The following is a 25,201-nucleotide window of genomic DNA, read 5'->3' as shown; positions in this document are numbered from 1 at the left end:
CTTTTAGTCACTTTCTACTTCTAAAATAGCGTAAGTGACGTAAAAAATTTTAAAGATAATTTTCATCCTTTCCAGCTCTTTGTTATTACAAATATTTGCTTCTGAAAGAAACATGTTCGCACGTGTACACTTATGTGACTGTGCTTTTTTGGTTTGTTTTGAGTTTAGCAAGAGGAAAAAACCAGTTAACACTAAAAAAAATCCAGCCAAGCAGAAAATTGGGAACAGCAGCAGCTGTGAGGAGAGATGTGCACACCGGGTACAAATGAGTTTCCTTTCCCCCCCGCCCCGAGACTCTGTCCTCAGTCCTCTGAGTCACCAGAGGCCCATCGGATAGGCGGCCATGGTGTGGGCGGGATGGTGTCTGAGGAGAGAAGGGAGAGAGCCTCCTGAAGAGTCCTGATGGAAGAGGCGCCTCAAGGCTGAGGGTTTCCAGTACCGAGGAGCCGCCCTGGCAGCCCCGGCTCGGAGGGAGAAGGCCCTGCCCCTTCCAGACCCGACAGGTGATCTTGGGCGAGTCACTGGGCTTTCTGATCCTCGTTTTCTCATCTGTAAAATGATAATGGTAATGATGTCTCCCTTGCGGAATATAAGCAAGGACTAAATGAGATACTATACAAGGAAGCAGTTTGTAGGATGGATACTGCTGTGCACGGATGCATAGATGTCTCTACTCAAGGTTACAATATGTCCCTGAAAGACGTGTCCTCCTGCACGTGGCTCACACCAGTCTTAAAAACGTATAGGGGGCTTCCCTGTTGGCACAGTGGTTGAGAGTCCGCCCGCCGTTGCAGGGGACACGGGTTCGTGCCCCAGTCCGGGAAGATCCCACATGCCGCGGAGCGGCTGGGTCCGTGAGCCATGGCCGCTGAGCCTGCGCGTTCAGAGCCTGAGCTCCGTAACGGCAGAGGCCACAACAGTGAGAGGCCCGAGTACCGCAAAAAACAAACAAACAAAAACGTATAGGAATTAGCCAGTGAAAGAGGAGGGACAGTATTTGTGTTCGCAATGAACAAAACACGCAAAGAAACCCGAGGTCTGCAATGTGCAGGGCCGGCCGGGGCTTGCGGAACTGCGAGGCAGGGTAGCGATGAGTCTCAAGGGGGTTGGGCTCGGTGCCCTGTCAGGTTTGAGGCAGACAGCAGCGGGAGCTGACCCCGCAGGGCATCACGTGCCATGTTAGGGAGCTTGGATTTTTATTCCCTAGAGCAATGTTTATCTACTGTGTTCAATGAAATGTTAACAGACATGTCTGTTAGAGTTTCTATAGTCCAGCAAGTTCAGGATTAAACAGTAAATCCTGTTTCTTTGCTGCAGGACTTGTCAGAGCCTTTACTATGCTAAGGTGCTCCATGAAGCTTCAACAAGGGCAGGCACTCTGCCGTATTTCTTCACGTTTGACAGGAGGACCTTTTTCTGACCCTGCCCTCTCTGGAACGCCCACTGCACCAGGGTTTCCATTTTCTAGCTCCACAGTTGGGAAATGCTGCCACTTCAGGGAGTCAGCGTCAGGGTCACTGCATGTCTGTGCTTGTAAATGTTACTGTGCTTTTCCAACCTTTCCTGACCCTCTGTCTGCTCGCCAAGACCCCGTCCCAACCTTCTCTTCTCAAGGGCCCTGCTTCTTCCCCAGTGGATGAGTGTACAAAAAGGATGAAGTCAAGCTGGGCTGGCCCTTGGCTACATCCTAACACATCCACGTCTGCACACTCTGTCCTAATTAGTTCCAGAGATGGCGTTCCTCTTTCCTAGGGTGGACGCCAACATGTCAGTCTAAGAAGAGGAAAGAACTGTCAGCGAAGGGAGGCTACCTGTTCCAGGTCACAGAGTTGAAATAGATGGAGGCCTGGCTAGAACCTGTCTCAGCTGCGGCGGCGGGGCCTTCCGCAGGTCCCACTGCCATCCAGACACCCGGGAGGTAGTCCTGGTCCGAGAACGTGGCAAAGGCACGTCATCAGTACAGCGTTTATACCAGCACAAAATTACTTAGTCAGATCTTGAATATGTGTGGTAGAAATCTCTCAAGTTTCTTTTACCAGAACTATTTTGTTCCCTTTCTTTTCACTACAGTTTCTTCATATAAACCACTCTTAGTCCCAGAACTACCAGGGATTAATATAATGCTTTCTGCCCTAACAATTAAAACAAAAACTAATTTATTGAGCTGCCTTTCACAGGCGCTCTGTCATTTTTGCTCTTTTCCCAGCACTTTCCCTGGTTCCCACCGTGCTGGGGATGCCCAGGAGGTGGGCATGAGACGGGTACCCTAACCCTGCAGCAGCTTCAGCAAGCTCTGCCCTCAGCATCACCACGTAGAACCAAACACTCCGGGGTGTGTTGGCTTCACTTAACATTTTTGGATTTAGAGACAACACATGAATAAAATAGCCATTTAAAGCGCTTTGCCAGAGGTGGCCTCTGGGCATTGAGTCAATGAAACCCCTTTCTTTCTCCGCTGCTCATTTCTCTTGGCACTTAGAGTTAAGCTGTTCCTTGGCCTTTTTCTTTTTCCAGGTACTTTGGGTAGAATTAGTTTCTGTTTATTTGTTTTTAAATACATCTTTAAAATCTGTATGACTGTTTTCGAAGTTTTCAAAACTCATAGCTACTTTAATCACTTTTTCCGGGCACTGTTTCAATCCAGATACTTTGAAGAAACTGGGCCTTAGAGCTGGCACACACATGTCCTGAATAAGGGCCCTTGTTCTCCAAGTTTAAAGCAATCTGATTTGGAAGGAGTGAGACGTTGCTTGTGTTTAAAAATAGCCAGCTGAATATGGGAGGCTTTTTCCAATTACTGTGGAAAGATACTTTCAGGCCCGATTAGCCCCCATACCACAACTATAAATGTTTTACAGCTTGTGGGCATAAATATATTTGAGATAATCTGGGGCAGTCATTCAAAAATTGATCATTTGAACATGACATATCCAAGGCTGAACTATTTGATCAAGTCAAATATTGCTAATTCTTCATGAAGAATATAATTAATTACTATATGTAACTTAGTTCAACCGTACATTTACACAACATATTTACCTTTTTAAAGAATACATGTGTATATATATATTCAAAGAATATATATGTATATAAATATACTTATCTGCTGAATCATTTTTTCTTCCCAGCAGCTTTGCCTCCAATTTCTTTCTGATTTAATCCATCCCTTATGCTGCTGCTTGGGATACCTGCCCATAGCACATGCATGAAGCCATGAAAGATAAAGGAATTTATGGCACCTGTAAATGATGATTAGAATGGTGGAGAATGGGATTGAATCTAAGCAAGAGGGGAGCCATTCATGAGGCTACTGATGGACAGGGAAGAAATGGGAGATTCAATGAAGTGTGAGTCATGATGAGACTGGAAGCCCACGAGGAGGGATACTTGAATAACTAAACTACAAGGACATGGATGGTCTGGGAGCTGGAGGTTGGCCTTCAAGCTTTCAGAGGTGGTGCAGTGTCCAGGGGCAGTGTCTGGGGGCAGCTGTCAGAGTGGGCAGCTGCTGGAGAGGGAAGAAAAGACCATTTGAGACACGACATGAAAAAACCGAGATGCTGGGGAACCTAGATGGCCTCCCCTGGGAATGTCTAAGTCACAAAAAGGATGGAATTTGAGTGGAAGGAAGCCCAGGAACCAGTGAGTGAAGAGGGTGACTGAGAGATGACAGAAACCGGGGAGTAGCCCAGGGAGGGGGTGGGTAGCATGTCCGAGTCACATGAACGTCAGAGGCAAAGGTCTGACAGGAAAATGGGTGCAACTGTGTGGAGGTAGCAGAGGTGGGCACGGAAGCAGCCACCCCCCTTCCTGTGGGCCCCGGTTACATGGCATATGGGAGGAAAAACAGCCTTGAGTGTCCGTGGGAGAGCCGTCTCAGAGAACCTCCCCATTTCAGAGGAGAGGCCATGAACAGAAGGCAGACTCAGGCGCATCAGGGCCTGTACAGAGGTGTACAGTGATTGCTCAGGTGAAGGGAGGTGGGGACTCAGGGCCTCTGGCTGCGTGCACAGCGATGAGCCTGCTGGCTTCTTAGAGGGTGGGCTTCAGCCTGGCCGTCTCGGGCCACAGCCCTTGTCGTCCAGGGCGGCTGCCCTTCCAGTGTGCCCTGTGTGCTTCTGGGTCCTCACGGTCCCCAAGCACACTCTGGATCCTCCCACCTCTGCCCTCTGCCCCCAGCGCCCCACGGGAGATGCCCTATTTCAGTCCCATCTGTCTCCAATGCCTGACACAAAAGCCACCCTTTCTGCAAAATCCTGCAAGTCACTTCCAATCAGAAACAACCACTCTGGCTTCTGGATTTATGTCAGTGGAATTCGAAATGGAATGTTTCAAAACAATTTTTCCCCTGCTCAGCAGAAAACCTTTTTTCTGTGCATTTTTTTTTTTTTTTTTTTTTTTTTGCATTACACGGGCCTCTCACTGCTGTGGCCTCTCCCGTTGCGGAGCGCAGGCTCCGGACGCGCAGGCTCAGCGGCCATGGCTCACGGGCCCAGCCGCTCCGCGGCATGTGGGATCTTCCCGGGCCGGGGCACGAACCCACGTCCCCTGCATTGGCAGGCGGACTCTCAACCACTGCGCCACCAGGGAAGCCCTTTTCTGTGTATTTTTGAGGGAGGTGATGTATCTCAAAGGGGGACCCCTGTGTTTCTAAGGCCCCCATGCTTCCCTTCTGGGGAGGGGAACGGGTTTTGTATTGCCTGGGATGGGGGTTCCAGGCCAAGGGAGCATTGGGCCCCCCCTGAGGCTTTGGTGAAGGTCGGGGGGAACTGGGGAGGGACTGTGGAGGGAGTCCGGGGAAAGGGACAGGGGCCGCTCAGAGAGCTCACATGGCTGCGTCCATCCTGAGGCCCGGGAGCTGCTCTCAGGGAGCACGAGGGTGAGGACGGGCAGGGACTGACTGCAGCCCCTCCTGAGGGGGCATCGTCCGTCTGGACCGGAGCCGGCACCTGTCCGATGCCCGGTGCATGCAGGTGTTGGCACTGCCGTGTCCGCAGTCCCCAGCGAGGGGCCTGGTGCCTGTGCGGTTGGGACTCCGTGTAGGTTTACTGAGTGAAGCAAACATCCTGTGAGGTGGGTGGGATAGGTCTCATCCTTTGCACTTTACTCCTGGAGATTCTGAGGCATAAGAAGTTTAAGCTGACATCCATATGTTTATTTAAACAGTAACTGACAGGAACAAAACCCAGGCTCCGCAGGGACTGGCGTCATTGCCATTTGTTTTCCCCAGCTACACAGCTTCCCTGAACAGAGATTGAGGCTATGTCAGAAAAGAAAGGCAGAATTTTATGATTCTGTATTAAAATTATCCCTTTGGTAGAGAGATCATTTTCTGTAAAGCATCCCTTTTGTTTGCATAAACAAAAGGCCACTTAAAGACAATGTCCTCATGTGAACCTGTGGTAACCACAGGGTAAGACTTGGAGTGAGTGTGGACAGGACCGGGAGGTGATCTGCAAATTAAAGTGGTTGTAGAGTTAGGCTGGGGTTATGATAAACCTCCTGACTTTTCTTTGATACCTAACTTATTATTTTTATGTTACATTTTCAATAGATGCCTAAGAAAATCTCAACTTTAGAATAAGGCAACAACTAATAGCACTTGTTGAATTGCTGTTAAAAAGAATCACAGGTAAACAATATTTTCTTGTCTCTGCTGCTGGAAGACAGGAAGACAGTTGTTGAGATGGGAGCAGCGTTAGGGAATCCCCAGCCCCTCTCTGGAGGCATTCCACTTGGGATGCAAAAGCCCTGGTGTCAACTGGGGACTCTATGGGTTGAATGCCACTGTCGCAGTTGCCTTTTGTGACTTTGTTCGGGGATGTGCAATTGTGTGGGAGGGTAGAGAAGTGGCTGAAGAGCAGGCCTGGGGGTGGTAGGGGACCACGCTGCCTATGACATTAGCTCCACGTCTTCCTCATCAGACCCAACTCGTCCCCAGTCCCTCCCTGCCCAGCTCTCACCAGCTGTCACCCTGACACTTCCGGCTGGCAGTTCCTGAGCAAGTTCTGATGAAGGCAGATGACAGGGCATCCAGATCCACCAGAGCAGGGCCTTGAATTAGACTCGCTGCCACAGGCCTGGGGGCCAAGGCATCCTCAGGCCCCCAAGTCAGAGCCGTCCCCTGAGTCTTGCATGTAGGAAGCCTGACCAAACTAATGTCTGCTCTTAGAAGCAGACATTAGGTGGGACAGTGTTTCCCTTTAGACTGTGTGAGTAGCTCCCGTGATGGGGCAAGGAGGGACTTCTGGGGGCCAGTCAGGCTCTCCTTCCTGATCTGGGTGTCACCTGGGTGTGTCCAGTTTGTGAGAGTCCCCTGAGCCAGGCAACACTTACGATGCGTCCACTTTTCTGTGTGTAGATTATAATTCAGTAGATCAAAAGTAAAGAAGAAGAGAAGAGAGGGAGGGAGGAAAGGAAAAAGGGAAGGAAGAAGGAAGGGAGAAAGGGAGAGTGATGTAAAGCCAGATCGAGGCACTTGGACCTGATTCAACAGGTAAACGTGTGAACTCCAGTCATCCCATCGGGACAGGACAGGACAGTAGCTTTATTGTAGGAAGATTGATTGTGGAGAGCAGTTGAAATGGGATGAGGCTGAAGCAAGAAAGCAAAGGAAGGGTTACAGTGGCCTTAGTCTGGGGATGAGGCTTAGATTAGATACGTGGGGATGTTAAGAGGGTAGGGGGCCAGTTTCAAGGTAAGCTTTCCATTCATGAGCCCTCATGCAGCACACGCTGTCGGCTGCTTTCATAAGCTATCATTTCATATCGTGCTGCACAACATTAAAATTCACTTTCTTTACACAGTAATCATGATGCTTGCTGTTATCGGCTGGGCAGGGCCCAGGACAGCCCACTTAGACGTGCTCGTCCACAGCTGAGCTCCAGAGCTCCAGCCTGGCGAGCCTCTGCTCCCAGACGTGTGCCCTTTGTCAGGAGGTCCCAAGGTACTCTAGCAGAGACCAACCGTGTGATTGGCAACATGAACCTTGTTTTTTTTGTTTTGCTTTGCTTTGGTTTGGTTTTTAATACATCGTGATAATGTTGGTGTCAAATGATTAGCCTGCAAGATAAAACTACTAAGACCAGTTCACAAGATTGATTTAATGGCAGAATACTGAAGATTGAAGAGAATATTGCTTTCCAAAGTATATAATGAAGATTTTAAAGATTGGATTGAACAGATCAAGCTTGTTCTTTGGAAAAATAATATGAAGCACAGGGTATTAGCACAGGGTCCTCAGTAGAATTTAGATTTATGCAAATGTTCAGTGTTCCATAAGCCAAAATTAACAAACTTAGAATGACACAAATCTGTTGAAATATGATGCAAACTAAACATTTTAATGCATCTTTCTAGAATTCAACAGAATGTTGACATCTAAATTTACATTATGCACCTCATTTAATTTCTGCATGATGAACCAACAGGCAGAAATAGATGAACTGCTGACACGTTGACTTTTTTCCAATTCCTAGAAGGGAAACAAAGGTTTGTAGTCAGAGATCAGGGAGGAGTTCAACTGGTCCATTAGTTTGTGTAGATCCATAATTATGCACACAAGTAATTTCTATGTGCTGCACTAAATGTGTTATTATTATTCAGCTTTGCTGCAATGCCTGTCATTGAAACATAATCTGATTTTATTAAGTTCCTCAAAGCCTGGGAGAGTCTTAGTTACAAGCCGGTTCTCTACTCATTAGCATTGACCTCTATGGTTTGTTTGTTTGGAGTTTTCTTTTTGGCCTTCTGCTCCCAAGTTAACACCCCTTTGTTTCATAATCCATCCTGTCATCATGCCCTCTGGACCCAGAAGAGAGGCAGATGAATGGAAGTATTGATGCCAATTTTACAGCTTCTACAAACAGGCAAGAGGCCTGAATGCCTAGTCACTTGGCTCTGATTTCTTTGGAAACAAAGAAGGGAGGAGTAGAAAGAGGACTTGAGCAGGTATTCAAGGCCTTCATGGACTCACACTAAGCAATGCTGTCTGTAAGATGATTAAACAGTGCACAGCGCATAGGAAGTCCTGCACAGATAACACTCATTTTTGTTGTTGTTCCTGGTGTTGGTATTTTGAGGGCCTCTGCTTCAGTCTTGTACTGTCTTGAGACTTGGTCCAAAGGCCCTGTATCCCCACTCGAACTCCCAACCAGCTGAGCAGCCCTCTACCCTCTTCGAAAAGAACAGGAAGAGTCAGTTAAGATGATCAGCAGGACAGGTGGTGCTACGTGAGGATGTGCAAAAGAGGGCACGGCTTCAGCCTGCAAGAGGGACCACAAAACCCACAAAATCAGAGTGGCCTGTGTAAGAGAAACATGGGTACCCCCCAAATCTAGACATATTCACATGACACATGGATTCTAAAGTTTAATGATTAAGCAACAAATAAAATGAATTTTTACTTCATTGAGTTGGTAGTAAACTTATAAAATGCACTACTAGAAAGCTCGGGCAGGAAACATAATTGAATTATAAAAACGGTCAAAATAGCTATTATGAAATTATATTATACAAACTACATAAAAGCTTGGGAAATTATGATGTTATAATTTTAAAAATAAAAAACAGAATTAAAATTAAATGGATATCACAAATACAGTAATATAAAAATATGGAAGCTTGGGACAAAAGATAGAGGGATTTATAAAAATGAAAATAATTGTGGTTAAGATTTGGGGCATTGTTTTGTTTTCTTTATTCAAAAAGGTATTGAATATAATATTACTTTAAATAAGTGTTTATCTGTTATATTGTTTTCTATTCTTTTACTTTAACTTGTTGGTGTATTAATGTTTTAGGTATGTCTCATAAATAGTATATAGTTGGAATTTTTTCCCTCCCCCTCTCTTTGGTTTACTTTGTTTTTAACTTGTAAGATGATAACACTTATATTCATTGTGATAATTGATATATTTAGATTTGCTTATATGATCTTACGTTATTATTTTGGTCTTACTTTTTCTATGCCACTTTTTTCCCCTTCCTTGCCTTTTAAAAAAATTAACAGAACTTTTATTCACTTTTTTTATCCCCTTTTTTTCTTCTTCTGGTTTGGAAGCTAAATATTCTATTACTATTTTTGCCAATGATATTTCTGGAGTAAACAAAGCCTAACTGTAGTCAATATCTTAATCTTTTCCCCCAAATGCAAGAACATTGTGTTGGTTCTAATTCTACAATTAGACATCGTTTTTATTATAAACTGCATGTTTTCTACTTTATTTTCCTGCAATTCCTTCTTGTGTCTCAGACCTTCCTTCTGGGATCACTTTCCTTGATCTTGAAGTAGGTTCTTTAGAAGTTTCTTTCATAAAGTTCTGCTCCTAGGAACACTGGGCCTTCATCTCAAAAGGTTGTTATTTCACTCTTATTCTTAAAATAGTTTTTCTACGTTGTTATTCAGCTATTGATGATACCATTCCACCATTTCTGTCTCCTTTTTGTGTGTTGAGAAGGCTGCTGTAAGTTTAGTTGTTATTCCTCTGTGGGAAACCTGCATTTTGTCTTTCACTGCTTATCAGGCCTTCTCTTTGCTTAGATATTCTGTAGTTCGTTATGGCATATCCAAATAATTTCATTTATCCTGTTGGTAAGTTTTCTCTCATCAGAAGTCCCCTTTTCTCTTCAAGTATCACCTCTTTCTATTCTCTCCCTCCGGGACTCTGCTTATACGTTTGGTGGACTTCTCCTTCTATCTTCCACATCCCTTTATCTCTTTCCCATAGTTTATACGTTTAGAATCATATAGTCTCTCTTCAGCTACTATTAATACACTAATCTATCCATTGAGTTTTTAATTTCAACAATTATACTTTTCATTTTAAAAAGTTCTATTACAAATCAAAACTACAATGGGTTATCACCTCACACTGGTCAGAATGGTCATCATCAAGTAGGCTACAAATAATAAAAGCTGGAGAGGGTGTGGAGAAAAGGGAACCCTCCTACAGTGTTGGTGGGAATGTAAATTGGTGCAGCCACTGTGGAGAACAGTATGGAGATTCCTTTAAAAACTAAAAATAGAGTTACCATATGATCCAGCAATCCCACTCCTGGACATCTACCTGGAAAAGACAAAAACTCTAATTCAAAAAGATACATGCACCCCAATGTTCAAAGCAGCACTAGTCACAATAGCCAAGACATGGAAGCAAACTAAGTGTCCATCAACAGATCAATGGATAAAGAAGATGTGGTATATATATAAGATGTGGTACATGTATACAATGGAATATTACTCAGCCATAAGTAAGAATGAAATAATGCCATTTGCAGCAACATGGATGGACCTAGAGATTATCATACTAAAGGAAGTCAGACAAAGAAAGACAAGTATCACACGATATCACTTACATGTGGAATCTAAAAATAAGGATGCAGAAGAACTTATTTACAAAGCAGAAACAGACTCACATACATAGAAAACAAATTTATGGTTACCAAAGTGGAAGCGGAGGGAGGGATAAATTAGGGGCTTGGGATTAGCAGATACACACTACTGTACATAAAACAGAAAAACAACAGGGGCCTACTCTATAGCACAAGGAACTATATTAAATATCTTGTAATAACCTATAATGGAAAAGAATCTGAAGAAGTATATATATACACTTTGTATATGTATATATATATATTTATGTATATACTTATATATATACTTTACATAGATGCTTACATATACATTATATATGTGTGTGTATATAGATATAAATATATATAAATATAAATAAAAATAAATAAATATATATATATATATAAACTGAATCACTTTGCTCTACACCTGAAACTAACACAACATTGTAAATCAACTAAAAATAAAAAAAGTTCTATTAGGTTGTTTTGTAAATCAACCCATCATTTTGTTTCTTGATCAAATTTATGATCCCATTCTTTATTTCCATAAATACTTTGTATTTAAGAATTATGTATTCTTTATCTGAGAATTTAAAAATATGAAATCCTTTGGGGTCTAAGTCTGTTTATCTCCTTTTTCTATGACATGATGTCTTGTTTATTTGTGTGTTTGGTGAACTTTTTGAACTCATATTTGCTTGAGTGCATGGAAGTCATGCAAACTTCATCAGAGAGAACTTGTGCCTCCTTTTGCTACTACTGAAGCTGGCACTGTCTACTTCAGTCCTCTCTGAAACCCCCTGGCTGATGTCAGAACATAGGCTTCCCTCGCCCACCTGGCACTGGCCCAAGGCTGGAGCTCCCGACTGCAGTACAGCTCTCAGCCTTTGCCCTCAGGGAAACACTGCACATCTCATTTGCTTACTGCTCCCAGCTCCTGACTCTGCTTTCAGCTCACTCTGTGGTTAAGGGCTGGGGTCGGGGCTAAAGCCTGCAGGGCTGTGGCATCCTGAAGAGTTCCTTTCCTTCTCATCAGTCCAGCAATCTATCTACAATCTACGAGGTATCTCAAAAGAGATGTCTTCTTCAATGCAAAGTCCTTCAGCACCCAGCACAGTGTTTGACACTGTATTTATTTAAGGAATGGATAAGTAATAAAAATGTTACAAAAATAACAACACAACCACATTCAGTGTGTCAGCCTCTATGTCACTTTTAGAAAGTGGTATCCTATTCCCTATAACCTTACAAGGTCAATATATTTATTATTATTTGTATATTTTACAAATGGTAAATGGCAACTATACCCCTAACACAAGTATATTTTGCTCCACAGTCTATGTACATAATTGCTATGTGTGTTGTTTCAGCATAAATGAATAAATATAAAAATCATTCATTTATTCAATTAATAAATGTTTATTGAGAATTTACTAAGATCCAAACATTGTTTTTAGGTACTGGCAATATAGTAGTGAACAAAACAGAAAACAAGTCTTGCCTGTGTGGAGCTTATATTATTAAGGATGGAGAGAGACAGCACAAACATGTAAGTAAATTTATAATAAGGAATTTATATATAAATTTATAATGTATATATTTATAATGAGGAATTTATATGTATAAATTTATAATTAAGGAAGATTGAGATTGCCAAGGGCTGGGAGGTTCTTACTACTTTACCTTAAGTGATCAGGGAAAGTCTCACTGAGAGTTGATATTTGAGCAGAATAAATGAATGGATGAGTTTAAACTTTAGCTGTCTGAGTACAACATGAGACAAACTACATATAATTTAAACATAAATGGAATAGGATTTCCTTTAACAAATGTCATTTTCATTAATAAAGGGTTGTTCCTGAATATTAATATATTGCATTTATACTGTAATTTCTATTTAAGATAATGAGGTTTCATCTTATTTTAACATTGTAGATCTAGTAGTTTAGAGAATAATGATTAATAACATGGGTTTGAATTCTAATTCATTTCTCCTCAGCTCTGTGACCTTGCGAGGAAGTTACTTTACCTTTTTGGTCTCAGTTTCTTCATCTTTCAAGTGGAAATAAAATATAGTGTCTTCCTTATACAATTATCATGAGGATTAAACAAATCAGTGCATGTAATACACTGAGAACAATGCCTGTAACAAACACTGTATATTACTCTCATTTTATAGTGGTGAAAATCTAGATGCAACTGGTTACTCTAAAACAAGATTGCAAAATCTAAATTCCCTGGCTCCTGAGGGCAGGAAGCCTAACTGCATAAACACGCTTGAATTTTACTTTTGAACCATTGCAACACTTATTTACCATGTTCACGTTTGCTTTCCTCAGAGCGGTTTACATTGCTACCAGGGTTAAAGTCAACAGAGATACCTGGGTTTGCAAAAAAATTGATGGGCAAAACTTTTCCATTGCACTGTTTCCTCCAGTTTGGGGTTCAAATTGTGACTTCTGCTTAGCCAAGGAATGGCATGCGATTCTCTTCCTGAGTCCTGTGTGCTTCGTTAGTTTAAGTAGGAGCAATTCTTTCCCCAGAAGAATCACAAATTGCTGAGTGTTTGGGTGCTGGCTCTATTTTCTAAACTTTCACGTTCCCCGCACAGTAGCTGATGGTCATATGTGGCGACTGAACACTTGAAATGTGGTTGGTACAATTCAAGATGGTCTTTAAGTAAAAAATACACACAAGACTTTGAAGCCTTGGTGTGAAAAAAAGAATGTAAGTTATTTCATTATTTTTTATATTAAGTTAATGTTCCTGATATATTAGCTTAAATAAAACATTATTAAAATTAATTTCACTTGCTTCCTTTAACATTTTTAAATGCAGCTACTAGAACATTTTAAGTGGCAAGTGTAGCTCACATATTTCTTTCCTTCATTATTTTCCTCCATTGAGTAGGTCTGAAGACCAAGAAAATGGCATTTTCAGTTCTTAAACTGACCACTTGGCCATTTCAAACTTAAAAATTGGTTCACAGCCAAAAAGATGACTTTACTTCACACTGGCTACATCTGTTATGCTTGAAAACAAAGTGCTAGTTATCTCAATATCCCAAATAAGGTTTTTCAAAATTTGCTCATACTTTTAATTCCATTGAACTTGGATTGGGGGCAGAGGGCTCAGTGGAGAGAGAAAGGGAGCAGATAGAAGGAGAACAGACAGGGATCCTTATCCATCTAAGTTCATTAGGAAACTAGGATGTTTTTTAATCAACTGTTGAGACAAACGATACACTTAATTTAGGTAAAAGTGAGCAATAGAGTGAAAGATTCCCCAGGATTATTTGGATACTCACATACTCACCATGCTGCACCAGATCCAGCAAATACAAAATCCTTCTCTTGGGGTGTAACTAACGAGGATCTATCTCCACATTTGACTAAAAGTCAAATACATCTCTTTCAAGACTCATTGATGGTCCAGCCAGGGTGGCACAGGGGTCGGGGCGCTGCTGTCTCTTGTTCAAGCTCTGCTGTGGAGCTCGAGGGGGACAGAGTGAAGGAGCCACTGGAGAGGACTTTCCACCCAGAGCCCAGAGAGGGTTTCCCTCCGTGCAGAGGAAGAGGGCACAGACTCTTACATTTAATTACAGGTTCACCATCTTTTGCCCACAATTCCAAAGAAATTCCTGAAAACCAAGAGATTTTCAGAATTCATTTGAAGGCAAAACCTGGTCTGAACTGACTGGAGGCTATTCTTAGTCTCCCTTTATCCCAGTTAGTGTGATGTTCATACAGAAACTGCAGACATGCTGCTGTGTTGGGTTGTGAGCTGCTGCCCCAGCCTCCGTGGGGTGTCACACCATCTGTCACAGTATATCCAAAATAGATTACCTTCATGAAGCCCCAAACATTCAGAACTTGGAAACACATCTGACCCCATGAATCTCAGAGAAGGGACTGTGAGCCTACCTGCGAGTACCACAGCCCCAGAAGGCAGGGAGTACCAGACCTCTCCACCTACCAGGGTTTTCTCCTGACTCAGGCTCTTATCCCAGGGTTACTTTTCCCTTCTGTGCTTTAGTTCCTCGTCCACACAATCCTGCCCCAACTCAAACGGCACTTTGTGGATAACCACAGTTGCCAGATATGTTTCAGACACCCCGTGGTTCTCTTTATGATGTGGGCCAGTCTTTGTTTGCAAGCCTACATGAAATTATAGTAATGAAATTTACCTTCTCTAAACTTACTTAAACAGAAAAAGAATATAGAGGATCTTTTTCATATAACTGCAAAGGAAAAAAGCATCCCATGAGTCAGGAGAAGAAAATAATGTGTGACGTATTGTACTCTTAAGATTATACATTATTTTCAGAAATTTGCAACATTCTAATCTATTGAGAGAGCTTGATTGTTCTCAAATTTCCTATTAAGAATTACAATTTTAATTCATTTTCATGAAAGATTTTAAGGATTTGGGGAAGACCTGGCAACTAAAATGTAATCAAATCTGTTTTATCTTAACCAGGGATTTTTTTTTTTTTAAATCCTACACTGTTTCTTTAACAACACTTCTAATTATCCGGCTTTGGTGAAAGCATTTATGGTTTCTTTCTTGGAAACGTTTCCTTAGTGACTATTCATATACCACTCCAGATGGATGTTGCATATTTGTTACTGTTTACAGCCTTTGGCCCTAAATTTCATTTTACATGAAGACAGAACATGAGAAAACTAATCAAAAGGCTGTATACTTTTCTTTCTTTTTTTTTAAAGAAATCTTTCCACTTCTCTCTCCCTGGGAGTGTAAATACGTAAATCTATATATAGCTTATGCTATGCAGTGGTTGCAGTCATATATCTGTCCAGTTACTCTTTGTTTGTATTTGAATATCATTGCTTCAGTGTAAACTCAGAACTCTGGGATCATCAGCCTAGGTAACACACAAGACATGACATAGCTTTCAAACTCTGTGCCCCTTGCAGAAGTCCTGCATGCCAGCCTATTGGGGCCTTCTCCCTCCCACCTGCGTGGGGTCATCTTAGTCGTGCCTTGAAAATTCAGACCAGGGTACCTACTGATGTGGCACCTCTGCAACCCCAGGAAGTCGACACCTGAACGCAGCCCCACTGACACCAGGCCGGTCCCTTACCTGGGATGTCGAGACCCGCCCTTGTGGTCCTTTTCTGGAAGTCCCTCTACCTTAGGACTGGTTGGTCTCCTTTTCCCCATGGAGCTACCACCTGGAGCCTGAGTCTCACTCTGCTTCTCCCGTCTCCCAGTTCTTACTCCAGCTGTAGATCCAGGCATGGCTTCAGGAGAAAGTTCATCTGTCCATTCGCTCCTGGACTTACCCCACCTCACACCATCTAATGTGTTTCTGTCATATTTAAAAATTTGTCTTTTGTCATTAAACTCCATTCTTCTGCCTTTTGTGTTCTTCTTTGGGGAATGAACTCAAATGCGGGCTGCTTTGATTGGATCACCCTTCCCAAACTCCACAGGTGACCAGAGAAAAGGCACTCCATGAGGAAGCAGATGATTTTTCCATGATGTATGGGACCCATGTGCTGTCATGGTTAAGCTGGTGTTTGGGGTTTTGTTCTTGTTTCCTTCTTTCTAATAGTTTCTCAAGTTTCATTTCCGCCTGAGTTTCCCAAGAACACATGTAAGTTCTGCCCTAACCCAGGCTTAGGGCGTGGTAGGCAGCCCTTAAACTGGCTTGTCTATACTTTCTTGCGGGTTTGCATCTGCCCCACCAGCACTGTATTCACTCAGCTTAAACAACGGCATTAAAAAAATATATTTTATGTATTTATATTTTGGCTGTGCCGTGCAGCATGCGGCACAGCCAGGGATTGAACCCACGCACCTTGCAGTGGAAGCCTACCTGGAATCTTAACCACTGGACCACCAGGGAAGTCCCAGACAACTGCATTTTCAAACTCTGAGCTCAACAGCAGTTGCCCTGGGAGCGAAGTGACCCAGGAACTAAGCCCAATGCTGCACTCAATCTGGCAACAGGGATTCTCCACAAACTCCTCCTCAGCAGAAATCTACACTACAGTCTCCTCCACCCATTTGTTTATTTTCTGGATCACAAAGTTTGTTTCAAGTTGTCTCTAAAGCTCCAAATAATAATTTCTGGAGGACAACACTTTTTCCACAATACTTGTTTGGGATATAATTCATAGAACACAAAACTCATCATTTTAAAGTGTTTTTTAGTATATACTAAAGTATATACGAATAAAGTAGTTTTCATATAGTAAAGTATATACTAATAAAGTGGTTTTCAGTTTATCCACAATGTTATGCAACTATCACCACTGTATAATACCAGAACATTTTTATTATTTCAAAAAAACCTCCATACCTGTTACCAGTCACTCACCGTTCTCTCCTCTCCCCATCTCCTAGCAACCACTAATCTACTTTCTCTCTGTACGGATTTGTCTATTCTGGACATTTCATAAATGTCATCGTACAATATGTAGCCTTTTGTGTCTGGCTTTTTCACTTAGCATAATGTTTTTAAGGTTCATCCATGTTGTAGCATGAATCAGGACTTTATTCATGGCTGAATTATATTCCATTGTATGGATATACCAAATTTGTTTAATCATTTATCAGCTGACGGATATTTGAGTTGTTTCCACTTGGGGCTATTTTGAAATATTGCTGCTATGAACATTTGTGTACAAGTTTTTGTGTGAACATATGTTTTAAATTCTCTTGGATATATACCTAGGAGTGGAATTGCTGGGTCATATGGTAACTCTATGTTCAACTTTTCGAACAAATGCAAAACTGTTTTCCACAGCATCTGCACCATTGTACAATCCCAGCAAGAATGTGGGAGGGTTCCAGTTTCTCCACAGCCTCGTCAACGCTTATCATTACCTCTCGTTTAGATTATAGCCATCCTAGTAGGTGTGAAGTGGTATTTCACTGTGGGTTTGATTTGCATTTCCCTAGTGACTAATGATGTTGAGCATCTTTTTATCTGCTTCTTGGCCATTTGTATATATATTTTAGAAGAAATGTCTATTCAAATCTTTTGTCCATTTAAAAAATTGAATTATTTGTCTTTTTATTATTGAGTTGACAACTTCCTTACGTATTCTGGACACTAGACTCTTGTCATATATATGACTTGCAAATATTTTCTCCTGTTCTGTCCACTTTTTGATTGTGACATTTTTTTTTTTTTTGGCTGCATTGGGTCTTCATTCCTGTGTGCGGGCTTTCTCTAGTTGCGGTGAGCGGGGCTACTCTTCGCTGTGGTGCATGGGCTTCTCATTGTGGTGGCTTCTCTTGTTGTGGAGCACAGGCTCTAGGCACGTGGGCTTCAGCAGTTGTGGCATGCAGGCTCAGTAGTTGTGGCTCACGGACTCAGTAGTTGTGGCTCACAGGCTTAGTTGCTCCATGGCATGTGGGATCTTCCCAGACCAGGGATCGAACCCATGTCCCCTGTATTGGCAGGCGGATTCTTAACCACTGCGCCACCAGGGAAGTCCCTGATTGTGTCTTTTGATTCACAAAAGGTTTTAATTTTGAGGAGGTTCAGTTTATCTTTTTCATTTGTTTGTTTGTTTGCTTGGAATACCCTCTTTTAAAAAAATTAAATCTATGTGGAACGCCACTATATAAAAAGCGCTCCGGTGAAGCAGAAATGGGGATCTCATATCTGATCATGCAGGAAGCTTTCCAGCACATCAGGTTCTATGGCATCTGATGAGGTCCTGGAAGCTTTTAGAGCTGATCTCTAAATATCAGCTTTGCACTCCTCACCTTTCCCAGTGATCTACATAACACATGGGTTATTCTACTGTCTCACAGCAGTGAGAAAGAAAATAAGTGAATGTGGGAAAGTGTTTTGTGAACTTAAAGCGGCATCAAAAAATGGAAGTCAGAGATCATAGAAATCGGAGTAAAAAGACTATTAAAGATTATCTAGTCTAATGTCATATTATGTAGAAATAAAAACTGAGGTCTTGAAGAGTCATTTTCAAAGTGCTGTCTCTTGATCATTGCTGGAGAGCTTAAAGGCTCTTTCATGGAGTGTGTGAGGTGAAAACTATTTCCGTAATAATAATAACTATTTTCATAATAATTCTAAGACATTATTTGCCCTTTTCACCCTCATCCTCTCACAAGTATACAGAAAAGTTTCCCATGGTGTCATTATTACAAAATCTAATGGAATGTGTGCTTTTGTATTCTTGTGTTTTGTAACTTTTTCAGATTTAATTTATAATATATATCTAATATACATCTATCTATCTATCATCTATCCACCTACTTACCTACCTACCTATCTCTCAAGTAACACAAGCAAAGAGCTCTTAAGGGTCTCAATAATTTTTAGCAGTGTAAAGTGGTCCAGAGATCCAAAAGTTTGTAAATGTTGGTCTAAAGAGATTAAATAACATAACTAACTATATTTTCTGTGACATGTTTTATTTTCGCTATTCTGGAAAGAAAACAAAAGGTTAAAAACAGTATGGACTACATAGTTGTATACAAGCTTAAAAATCATTCATCATACATATAAGAACGGGGCAATTTAGACACTTTACTATACTCATGTTATGCCTCAATTGAAAAGTAATTTTAAAATTTGGACATAAAAAAGAGTTCTGGTAGAGAGAAGAATTAGAAAATAAGTAGCTGCACAGATCCCAGGTAATTGTCTAGGTCAATAAAAGCAAGAGTGATTTGACAAAAGCAGATTGTACCTCCCTACTAACTATTATCTCATTCCTAGAGAATCCTCACCTTAGATTCTCACTCTAAAGAAACTGAAGGAGAAAATATCTCAAGAATGATGGGAGGGTTCTGTCAGTGCACTGATAAACAAAACAGTTGGCTGTTTAAGAAGGTGGAAGGAGACACATGTGCAGACTGGAGAAGGGACCCACAATAAGGAACAGATAGCTAGTGAAATTGTACTTGGGATTTAACCAGCTTGTTGTGTTCTTCTACCCCAGCCCTACTCGGACTATGTGATGCAGACCAACACTTGCCTTGGGAAGAGTATTGTCAGAAATGAGGCAAATTTTAAGCACTAATAACCTGGGGGTGAGGTGATGGTGACTCTGGAACAGGTCCCTTTTCATCCCCTCGACTCATTAAAGAGCTCAAAGATTCGGGGAGAGGGAGAGAGGGAGAGAGGGGATGAGAGGAAGACTACAATGAGAAGTAGTGCAAAGGCCAAGCTCTGTGCCCCCATCTCCACCCCCCAGAACAAGTTGGTGGGGACCCAGTGGAAACTAGTTTGGGGGTCCAAAGGAGAAAAGACCTGGGTTGTAGCCTATGGGGACCAGTAGCCAGCCTTGGAGAGACTGCTTACCCTACTCTGTGCCATCTTGGGTTATAAAGCAAAGATTAGGACATGTGAGCCTCAACAGGCAACCTCATTCAACACCACGACTCCAGTTGTATCTTACGTACCAGCAATTTCCAAATGGTATCTCCAGGCCAAACTTTCTCTTCTCAACTTTAGACTAAGACATGTGGCTGCCTACTCAACACATGCATTCAGATCTCTCACAGTGTCACAAATTTAACATGTCAAAAATCCAGTTTATGACCTTTCCCATGCAAACTGCTCCTTTGCCATTGTTTCCAGTATAAGTTAATGACATCATTCCCTAGCTTAGTAAAATTGACACCTCCACTTGGATATTTAATAGACATCTCAAAGGACAAAAAACTCTCGACTTTTTACACCTAGTCTTTACCATCTCTGTAAAAAGGTCTGTCTCCTCTCTTCCACTCATTCTCCGTCCCCAATCCCAGCACAAAACTCTGTTGTTTCTGTCCCCACTTTAGAGATCTGACCACTGTTCTTCACCTCCTCTGCCACCAGCCAAGGCACCCTCACTTCCTGCCTGGGCAAATGCAAGCTCCTTGGAAAGGTCTCCCGCTTCCACAGCAGGAATCATCCATTCTCCACATGGCAGCCAGAGAGAATTTTTTAAATACTGATCTTTCCAGGGGCATCGCATTACACTTAGAATGAAATCACAACTCCTGGTTTACAAAGCTCTCTGTACTCTGGCCCTTCTCTACTTCTTTAAGTTTATCCCATTCCACTCTCCATTCACCCACTAAGTCCAACCACAGGGGTTTCTCTGTGTTCCTAGGGTTTCCAGATAACATACAGGATGCCCAGTTAAATTCTTTTTTTAATTAATATACTTTGACTTTTAGAGCAATTGAGCAGAAAGTAGAGTTTCCATATACCCCCTCCACCTTCCCACACAATTTTCCCTGTTGATATCTTGTGATACATTTGTTACAACTGGGGAATCAATATTAACACATTATTATTAAATAAAGTCCATAGTTCACTCTTTATGTTGTACACTTCTCTAGGTTTTGGCAAATGTGTAATGACATGTGCTTAATGGCACGTGTTTATCTTTTTTGGAGTTACATTATCACACAGAATAGTTTCACTGACCTAATGATCCCGGGTGCCCCAGCTACTCAACTCCCCTCTGATTCCCCTCCAACCCCTGGTAATTGTTGACCATTTTATTCTCTATAGTTTTGCCTCTTCCAGAAAGTCATATTGTTGGAATTATACAGTATGTACCCTTTCCAGACTGGCTTCTTTCACTTAGCAGAATACATTTAAGGTTCTTCCATGTTTTTGTGGCTTGATAGTTCATTTCTTCTTGTTGCTGAGCAATATTCCACTGTATGGATATATCAAACTTCGTTTCTATTCACCTATTGAAGAATATCTTTATTGCTTCCAAGGCTTGGCAATTATGAATAAAGCTGCTATAAACACTCATGTGCAGGTTTTTTGTAGATAAAAGTTTTCAGCTCATTTGAGTAAATATCAAGGAGCATGATTGCTGGATTGTATGGTTAGAGTATGATTAACATTGTAAGAAACTGCCAAACTGTCTTCTGAAGTGGCTGTACCATTTTGCATTCCCATCAGTAATGCATGAGAGTTCCCATTGCTCCACAGCCTCACCAGCATTTGGTGGTGTCAGTGTTTTAGATTCTAATCATTCTAATAGCTGTATAGTTTGTTAGGAAATTTGCAATTTCCTGATGACATAAGATGTTGAGCATTTTTTCAGAGGCTTATTTGCCACCTGTGTATGTTCTTTGGTGAGTGTCTATTCAGATCTTTTACCTTCTTTATAATTGGATTATTTGTTTTCTTATTGTTGAGTTTTAAGAGTTCTTGGTGCTATTTTGAATACAAGTTCTTTACTTGTATGTTTTGCAAATATTTTCTCTCAGTTTTTGGCTTGTTCTTTCATTCTCTTAACCATATCTTTCAACAGAAGTTTTTTTTTTGTTTGTTTGTTTGGTTTTTGCGGTACGCGGGCCTCTCACCGTTGAGGCCTCTCCCGCTGCGGAGCACAGGCTCCGGACGCGCAGGCTCAGCGGCCATGGCTCACGGGCCCAGCCGCTCTGCAGCATGTGGGATCCTCGCGAACCAGGGCACGAACCCATGTCCCCTGCATCGGCAGGCGGACTCGCAACCACTGCGCCACCAGGGAAGCCCTCAACAGAAGTTTTTAATTTTAATGAAATTCTACTTAACGAATTTTTCTTTCATGGATTGTGCTGTTAGGTGTTGTATCTAAAAAGTCATCATCAAATGCACCACTTAGATGTTCTTATATCTTATCTTCCAGAAGTTTTATAGTTTTAAATTTTATATTTAGGTCTATGTTCCATTTTGAGCTAATTTTGGGGAAGAGTGTAAGGTCTATGTCTAGATTAATTCTTTGCATGTGGATGTCCAGTTGTTCTAGCACCATTTGTTGGAAAGACTATCCTTTCTCTGTTGAATTGCCTTTGCATCTCTGTCAAAGAACCATTGACTATACTTATGCAGGTCTATTCCTGAACTCTCTATTCTGTTCTACTGGCCATTTATTCTTTCACCAGTACTACACTGTCTTGATTACTGTAGCTTTACAGTCTTGATGTTGAGTAATGTCAGTCCTTCAACTTTGTTCTTCTTCAATATTATGTTGGATATTGTGGGCATTTTGCCTATCCATACAAACTTTAGAATCAGTTTCTTGATAACCACAAAATAACTTCCTGGTATTTTCATTGGTACTGCACTGACTCTATAGGTCAGGATGAGAAGCACTGACATCTTGACAATAGTCTCTGCCTATCCTTGAACTTATTTAGATTTTCTTTGATTTCTTTCATCAAAGCTCTTTTTAGTTTTCTTCATATAGATCTTGTACATATTTTGTTAGGTTTATATATTCCTAAGTCTAAGTGTTTCTTTCTTTATTCTTTTTCTCTCTTTCTTTTTTTTGGTAGTAATGCAAATGATATTGTGTTTTTAATTTAAAATTCCAATTGTTGGGAATTCCCTGGTGGTCCAGTGGTTAATGTGGACATGGGGTTTGATCCCTGATTGGGGAACTAAGATCCCACAAGCCGTGTGGTATAGCCAAAAAATTAAAAATTAAAAAATAAATAGAATAAAATAAAATTCCAATTTTTCATTGCTGATATATAGGAAAGCAGTTGGCTTTTGTATATTAAACTTGTGTCCACAAATCTTCATGTAATTTCTATTAGTTCTAAGAATTTGTGGTTGATTCTTTAGGAGTTTTCTACATGCACCCAGTTAAATTTGAATTTCAGATAAACAACAAGGTTATTTTTTTCTTGGTATAAGTATGTTCCAAATATTGTATGGGACATATTAATACTAAAATAAAAATAGCTGGTTATCTAAAATTCAAATTTAACTGGATATCTTGTATTTTTATTTCTATATCTGGCAACCCTACCAATTTCTCATTTCACTAAGCTCATTTTTGCCTTGGAGAATTTCACCAAATAGTCCCTCTTCCTGTCATGCTGTTTCTCCTACTTTGCACGGTTGTCTTGTTCTTGTTCTTCAGAACTTAGTTTAAATGTCATCTCCTCAGACAGGTCCCCCCGGCCGCCCAGTCCAATCCAAAGTCTCCTCCTCTATCACATCAGCCTATTTTAGTGCTTTGCTTAGCAGCCATCACTTAACGATTTATTGAGTAATTGACCCATTGATTGTCTGTCTCCTCCCCACGTCTCACTAAGGTGCCTTTTCTTGCTCAGCACTGCACCCTCAATACCTAGAATGCTGCATGGCATTTGTAGGTGCTCAATAAATATTCGTTGAATTGATAATTGAATGAAAGTACTTTACGCCACAAAGCTGAGTATTTAATCCTTCCTCTTTTTCCTTTGTGTTTATATCCAATCACCAAATCATGTCCAAAAATCCCACCAAAGGTATCTCCAACCCATCCTTTCTCCTTAGGACTGCAGTGTCAGTCCTCTGACTCAGTCCTCAGCTGGGGAGGAAACTCTCAGTATCTTAGCATCCTAAATTGAATGGTGCCATGCATCTCCTGCACACTAAATTTTCTTTTAGTGTCTGTCTTCTCTTAGACTAAGCTCCACAAAGGAGGAACTGTGTCTGGGGGCTGCTGTGTCCTCTGTGCCTGGTGTGGAGACTGACACATAGTAAATATTCAGTAAGTGTTATCCATTATTATTTTAGAGTAGCAACAATAATCATTTATTAAAACCCATTTCACTTCAGTGAAAGATGCCTACTAACTAGAATTTGAATTAAATATAATCTTACCAGTGACATTCATGTCATGACTCATTCATCAGTTATAACTCCGGGCTGGCTACGGATTCAGAATTTAGCAAAAATCAACAGAAAGTTTTCTGTGAGAATCAGTTGGCTAAATGGAACTGATGATAAAGAGCACTGTATATTTTATTATTTCTAAATTGTGTTACATATCCTTTATATCAGTTATAGACATATATTGACACACACGTACCTACAAATACCTTTTTTTTGGAGCTGGTTGTTAAACATCTACTGATACACTACTGCTTGTGGTGGTTTTATCAGACGTGAATTTTTCCAATTAAAAAGTTTGGTGGACATAAACTTGATGGGCAGAAAATGCTACATCCTTGTCGTTTTTCTCTGTGTTTACATGATTCTGTACTAGTTTCCTGTGGCTGCTATAACAAAGTACTACAAAGAGTGTGTCTTAAAACAACGGAACTTCACTCTCTCACAGTTCTGAAGGCTAGAAGTCTGAGACCAAGGAGTCAGCAGGGCCATGCCCCCTCTGAGGCTCTGGGTAGAACACTTCACTGCCTCGTCCTAGCTCCTGGGGGCGGCTGGTGATCCGTGGTGCTCCTTGGCTTGGAGCTGCCCCTCTCCATCTCTGCCTCTGCGGTCACATGGCTTCTCCCCTGGGCCTTCACACTGTCTTGTCTTGACGGCGCCAGCCATGTTGGAGTAGGGCCCCTTCACCCCAGGATGGCCTCCTCTTAACTAATTGCATCTGCAGTGACCCTGTTTCCAGTAAGGTCACACACTGGGGGGTTAGAACTTCAACATAGCTTCTGGGGGGACACAATTCAACTCAACAATTACTAACGAAGAATAGATTTAGGTAAGATTCCTTATAAGATCAAACTTAATGAAGTCTGTTTATCTTTGATTTCAATTAGAACAAAGCACAGGAAACACTGCTTACACTCCCTTTCTCTCCTACCCTTCCTGCTTTCCCAATGCAATGCGATTCTTAGAATATCGAGGTGATCACTGCATAATAACTGCTTGGATTCACAGTTCTGACAGCAAAAGTGCTTCCAGTGTGGATACTGGAATAGAGGTGGTGCACAGGCTTTGTGACCAGACAGACCTGAGTTCAAATGCCAGACAGATCTTATCAGTTCTGTGACCTTGGGAATAGTACTTCAACCTCTTTAGACTTCAGTGTTCTCATCTGTAAAACGGAGATACTAATATCTATTCAGTAGCACTGCTGTGAGGATTTTATGGGATAACAGACTATGCCTG

The 25,201-nt window shown here is 41.5% G+C and overlaps 2 long non-coding RNA genes across 4 annotated transcripts in view; one reads left to right on the top strand and one right to left on the bottom strand.

Moving 5' to 3' along the window:
• Positions 1–382: 382 nt before the first annotated feature.
• LOC141277456 (uncharacterized) overlaps positions 383–25,201 on the top strand; it is a 41,093-nt gene continuing 16,274 nt past the window's right edge. The window contains exons 1-2 of one of the 2 annotated variants that reach the window (XR_012328871.1): positions 383–503; positions 11,814–11,905. This is a non-coding gene — a long non-coding RNA (uncharacterized lncRNA). Of the gene's footprint in view, positions 504–6,814; positions 6,947–11,813; positions 11,906–25,201 lie in introns of those variants that run through there. The other variant, XR_012328872.1, reaches the window with a different exon arrangement.
• Positions 7,084–25,201, bottom strand: part of LOC117310038 (uncharacterized) — a 98,387-nt gene continuing 80,269 nt past the window's right edge. The window contains exons 3-5 of one of the 2 annotated variants that reach the window (XR_012328870.1): positions 10,033–10,067; positions 7,976–8,264; positions 7,084–7,474 (exon numbers count right to left, since the gene is read on the bottom strand). This is a non-coding gene — a long non-coding RNA (uncharacterized lncRNA). Of the gene's footprint in view, positions 8,265–10,032; positions 10,068–25,201 lie in introns of both variants that reach the window. The other variant, XR_012328869.1, reaches the window with a different exon arrangement.

Source organism: Tursiops truncatus, chromosome 21 (assembly GCF_011762595.2).
Source record: "Tursiops truncatus isolate mTurTru1 chromosome 21, mTurTru1.mat.Y, whole genome shotgun sequence".
Taxonomy (NCBI): Eukaryota; Metazoa; Chordata; class Mammalia; order Artiodactyla; family Delphinidae; genus Tursiops; species Tursiops truncatus.
Note: the sequence above shows the minus strand (reverse complement) of the source record. Positions and strands in the feature narration are given on the sequence as shown.